Below are 6000 nucleotides of genomic sequence, written 5' to 3' on the forward strand. Positions count from 1 at the left end.
TCTGGAGTGACCTTAAGGCCTAATTTTAAGGAGGCTTAGCCTATCCTTTGCACAGATAAGTTTCATATGAACAAACACCAAAATTGAGGCCTTAGCCTATTGCTTTGGTTGTCCCTACTGCTTGTAAGAATATCAGGAATTCTCCATATGGGGAATTTGAATTTTCCCCCTTTCTTGTCAACCATAATCCATTCTTGACACACTTGGCCCTCTCTAGTTCTAGGAGGTAAACCCAGCATCTAGTACAAAATCTGGCATGTTCAAAAAGGTTAACAAACCTTTGTATAAGTAAACCAGCACACCTTCAATCCTGATCCATTTTCCTACTTCCTATGGACTATTACCCATCACCGTGAATCCAAGGGCAGCATGGCTTCCTCATTAGCAGGAAGCTTGTCAAGAGCCAGCAATTATATGGAAATCAGGCATCATCCCTGTCCTGATTGATTTGGGGCCACTTTAAGGGCCACATGGAAGCAATTCTCTATTCCTCAACTAAAACTTTTGGGCAGTTGAGTAAGTGGAAGAAAGAAGAAAGCAGAGCTTATGCATCATCACCTAGGGGTAAAATGATACAAACACAGATCCAGCTCCCCAAAGGAAGCTATAAAATTGGATAGGCTGTGCACCAGAATAAAGTTATGCCATTGTTCCTCAGGACCATGAGAATGAGGAACTAGCAGAGATCTAACAGGTGCAGCATCCACTGAACCCTAGCCTGGCCAACATGAAAACCAGCTCTAGCATTTTCAGGCCTCAGCCAAGGACTGAGCCTTATGGATGCACCACTGAACCACAAGGAATGCTTGGGTCCAGGGTCTTGGTGGAATTGGTACTGAGGGTCCTCACAAAGAACACTTTACTGTACTGGATACTCACTAATGGCCACTAATATATTTCCATATGCCCTGCATCCAATGTCCTACTGAATAACCACAGAAATAAGTGAGGAGGTAAATGATGCCTCAGAGAGATTAAACAAATATGAATGATGATGCTGTGAGCTCTTGAAAGCTAACCTTGTCTGAGTTTCCAAACATCATAGACATGCAATGTGTTTTTACTGGATCAGTAACTAGAGATTCCTAAGAGTTTTTTTTTTAATCTCAGGAATTTATTTTATCTAATGCTAAGGTTTTAAACTGGAAAAACAGGTAAATATATGTTTGGGAATACCAGATGGTTTACAATTAAATTTCCTTTATTTTCAAGTGCTTCTTTATAGACATCAATGCAAGAATAACTCCCAGATGTAACCCTTAAGCCCAATCCTCTCTAGAAAGTCAGATACATATTTCTGACTCTATGGGACACATGTCCCTGGAAAGCCCCATCAAACAAAACAGCCCCACCTCATCACAATCACCATTTCCTTCCCTTGTTCCCATTGAATGACTGTCTGAAAATGCAGTCTCTGTGTGTCTTTATGAATTTGTGTCCTAGCTTTCAGTTTCCAAGTGCACAGAATCAAACCTTTGGCATGTGCACCCCAGCTAGACAGGCAGATAACAAGGGCAAAAGAGGGGTCCTGGGTCATAATAGGCTCTGTTGCCACAGCACCCACAGGAGCTGGCCTGGGACCAGATCATGCTGGGTCACCACACCTCCTGAAGCATCTGTCCCAGCTTGGCATGGAGCTGGGCAAGTCTCCCTGGGTGTGGAGTCCTGTTGGTGTCTTTGTAGCTCCACAGAGGAGCAGGATACAACACATGGCTTAATTTGTTCAGCCCCACCACAAACCTCAGCAAGTTCTCTAGGATGACTATGGAGATGAGACTTCTGCAGAAGCTGAGGATTGTCAGTTAGGAGCAGTGGTCCAGGGCACAGAGAAGGAGACTGAACTGGGAACCCATCATCCTACACTTATCTAGATCCAAATCCTGGAGGGTGGCTGAGGCTCTCTCTAACAGAATGTTGAGGGCTCCAGAACTTACATTGGTCAGGCTGATGCCACTCTGACTCAGATCCTTCAGCTGACTGACATTTGGGCACAGGGACAGATGCATCAGATGTGACTCCTAAAGCAGGCAATTGGTGATGGAGAGGGTCTCCAAAGAGGGCTTCAGGCACCTGGGGAGAGAGAGAGAGAGAATTAGTTCTGGGGAATGTCATGGTAGGTAGAAGGTGGTGAGGTTTCCCCTCATGGGAGGGGAAATGACATTTTCACTCAAGCTCAGGCTATTCTCACCATCTGTTGATAGTCAATACTTGGCATGCCACATGGTGAGTGCATGGACATTTAAGGCAGTTTGATTTTAGGTGGAAATCTCTCCATGACTTTAATTGACCTGTGACTGTGTCAAGTGAATGTGATCTCTATTGAGCCCTTTCTTCAGCTCTCAAGGAGAGTACAATACATTTATCTCTTTTGCCCCCTCTGACTTGTCATAAGAATGGATCAAGATAATGCAACATGCTCAGAGGACTATCTGATGTGATGAATCAACAGCTGGCACCAGTGAATTTTATTACTTGGAGACAGGTCTAAAAGTACTTTCAAATCAACTTTCTTAGAGCCACTGTTTGGGCCTCAGCTACCCATATCTGTGCCAGATGAGGCTTCAGTAGACCTCCATAAAGGAGAAACCTGGGCAAGGTCTGGCCACATCAGCTGAGCTTACCAGGCTTCAGGGGCTCACGTATAGCACTGTGTCATGGGCAAAGCAACTATCATGTTTTATAATTTTCTACACTTACTCCTTCAGCTACACCTGCAGAATCATCCATTTCCTATATAATAATTTAATGGGAGCAAAAGGCAACCCTTTAACAGACAGGGAGGTTTGGAGGAAGTGGCTCATGTTTACGAGGTGGTAAGTGCAGAGTTTACATTTTGACACCTTTCATTTGATGGGCTTTCTCTCCTTTAGCAATGTCCTCTTCTCCTATTTTCATCTTAACTTAGACATCACTTCCTAAAGCAGAATTATCAAGTCTGCCTTGACTATGCCCAAATCCCCCATCACAGACTTTCCTAACATATTGTCTGTCCTTGAAGCAGCTACCCCACTTTATAGACAATATTGAAGAAGACAATGTGAAAGACTCTCCTTAACTTTACATAGTTGGCAGCTAACACACAGTCAATGCCTGTTATTATTTAAAGAAATGAAGAAGGACTGGCTCTGGTCCACAGAAAAGCCTTGCCACTCCTCACCTGAGTACCTGGTCCAAGCAACCTTCCATAAAAGAGACAGAGTCCAAATGGAGGACATGTAGATGCTGCAGATGGAATAACTGGGAGGTGAGCTGGCCAACATACTGCTCCTCCTTTGCTGGAGACATATCAGAAGACATGTGGATTGGGGAGAGGAGGAACCTGTGCAGGTTAACCATCTGACCCAGGTGAGGAACAAACCATCCCAGGGTACAGAGTTTCCAGGTGCAATTCACTTCCAAATTCTGGATCAACTCCAGCTCCACCACCTTCAGGATCTTCCTAATATTTTAGATTGGCATGACAAAAATGTTGAGTTTCTGACAGTACAGTTGTAAATCTTTCCTCTGCTTGACCCTCTTAATGAGATAGGTGAGATATTTGTTGGGGGTGCCTTTCCTGAGGCAAAGGTCCAGGAGCACCTCCAGTGGAGATGAGGGCTGCTTCTCCTCCATCCTGGAACCCTCCACTCTTTGCCTCTTAGTTGTGGGATTGTCTGTCCCTGGCTCCATCAATGAAGATACATGGGTTGCAGATCTAGGCCAAATGTTCCAGAAGTCCTGATGAGCATGCTTCCATAAAGCCAGCACTTGTAGTTTCCATCTCCTATGAGAGAAACAGATCATTGGCTGAGACCCTTAAAGATCAATTCAGAAAAAGACCATTGGGGCCAAGATTTAGGCAAGGACCAGAGATCTGATGGGCAATTTTAATCTCATATACCAGAGAGCAATTGTTCCCTTCTTCCTTTGATTTCCACATCCCCAGTTCAAGAACCTTTAAGTATCCTTGGGAGGAGAGGAGTACATGTTCCCTCTATCAGCTCTGCATTTTAATTGCCTTCTTCTTCCTGAAGCGCTTTTCTTAAGTGAGACTAGCATCAGCCCTAGGCCTCCCCAAGCTTCCTTATGACACCCTTAGAGTCTGTGGCCCACCCTTTGACCCAGTCTGATTTACCCTAACCCATTTGTCTTGCTCTGACTCACCTGGGCCTACCAAGCGACCTGGATCACCCTCACCTAGAGCAAAACTTCTGGCTTTGATTCCATCGAATGCAGCCTGTAAGGTTCCTGGTGAAGCCATGTTTCCTTGGGAGGCAGGCACAGGGCCAGGCCTGCACCATGGCCTTCAATGCCACATAGTGTCTCCCAGTGAGGGCTGCTATGAACAGTGGCAGCAAGAGCTCAGGAGGTATCCTTCATTGCTGAGATAGCCAAGGCCTTTTCCATTAGCAGGCTCTCACAGGACAGTTCCAGGAGACTGATTGGGGCATGGATGCTCATCCTGATAAATCTGCTGTGAAAAGAATCCTTAGGAAACACCCAGGGAGCAAGACATCCTTCACAGGTCAACCACAAACAACTCCATCTTCTCTGTTCCCAGAGGAATTGATTCAGGACCAAAGTTACTGTTCTGACAATGGGGGAGGGTGGTGGGTGGAGTGTACTCAGTTTATCCCAATTCCAACTCTAACCCTAACCCTAACCCTAACCCTAACCCTAACCCTAACCCTAACCCTAATCCTAACCCTAACCCTAGTGTCTCATCAAACACTCAAGGGATGGAAGAGATGGAAGAGATGCTTCCACAAGAAGTAGCTGAGCTCAGAGTCCAGGTTCTCAGGATGTTCAAAGAAAACCAGACAGAGACAAAACCTCCTTGGTGTCCTCCTCTGTGCAGACAAGGATGCCTACCTGAGGAGAGTCCCTGACAGGGAGCCTTAGGCCTGGGGGCTGCCAGCTGCTCTTTGGATTTAGCCCCATTCATATAATCCTGGCTCAGAGGCAGCCCAAGCAATGTCACTTAGATTTTCCTCCCCAGAGTATGCAGTCGTTGGGCATCCCCTCAGGTTTTTGTTTTATTTTATTATTTTATTTTTTAAAATTTTTATTAATAAAACCAGTCAACACACAATATGAACATTCTTTTTTCTTTTTATCACATAATTGTATATTCATCATCATGATCATTTATTAGAACATTTGCATCAATTCAGAAAAATAAATAAAAAGAAAACAGAAAAATATTCATACATACCATACCCCTTACCCTTCCCTTTCATTGATCACTAGCATTTCAATCTACTAAATTTATTTTAACATTACTTCCTCCAATTATTTATCTTTTTCTAATCCATATGTTTTACTCATCTGTCCATAAGGTAGATAAAAGAAGCATCAGACACAAGGTTTTCAGAATCACACCGTCAATATATATCATTATACAATCATCTTCAAGAAACATGGCTACTGGCACACAGCTCTACATTTTCATGCAGTTCTCTCCAGCCTATCTGTTACACCTTAACTAGAAAGGTGATATCTATTTAATGCATATGAATAACCTCCAGAATAGCCTCTTGACTCTGTTTGGAATCTCTCAGCCACTGACACTTTATTTTGTCTCATTTCTGTCTACCTCCTTTTGGTTAAGGTTTTCTCAATCCCTTGGTGTTGAGTCCCAGCTCACTCTAGGATTTCTGTCCCATGTTGCCAAGAAGGCCAACACCCCAGGAGTCATGTCCCATATACAGAAGGGAAGGGCAGTGAGTTTGCTTCTCATGGATTTAAAAAGTGAATAAAAAAGTATTTGCACAGACTTCTTGGGGAAATGGTGAGAAAATGGAAAGATACAACTTTCCCAAGTGTAGAATTTTTTATATTCTTCTCAGGTTTTGCACCTCCAAGGCCTTTTTTAAAATTTACTTTTTTTAAAATTTAGAGGGGACAAGGGAAACACCTGTTTTTTGTACATGCACATTTTATATTTCTTCACATTCATAATAGGGGACTTACTGTGTGTAATAAAACGCTGCATGTAACATATTGGGAATGGTTCCTTAT

At 43.6% G+C, this 6000-nt stretch overlaps 1 pseudogene; it reads right to left on the minus strand.

Moving 5' to 3' along the window:
- Positions 1–1493: 1493 nt before the first annotated feature.
- Positions 1494–4440, minus strand: LOC143651243 (melanoma antigen preferentially expressed in tumors-like; annotated as a pseudogene).
- Between the last annotated feature and the right edge of the window lie 1560 nt (positions 4441–6000).

This window comes from Tamandua tetradactyla, chromosome 12 (assembly GCF_023851605.1).
Source record: "Tamandua tetradactyla isolate mTamTet1 chromosome 12, mTamTet1.pri, whole genome shotgun sequence".
Classification (NCBI taxonomy): Eukaryota; Metazoa; Chordata; class Mammalia; order Pilosa; family Myrmecophagidae; genus Tamandua; species Tamandua tetradactyla.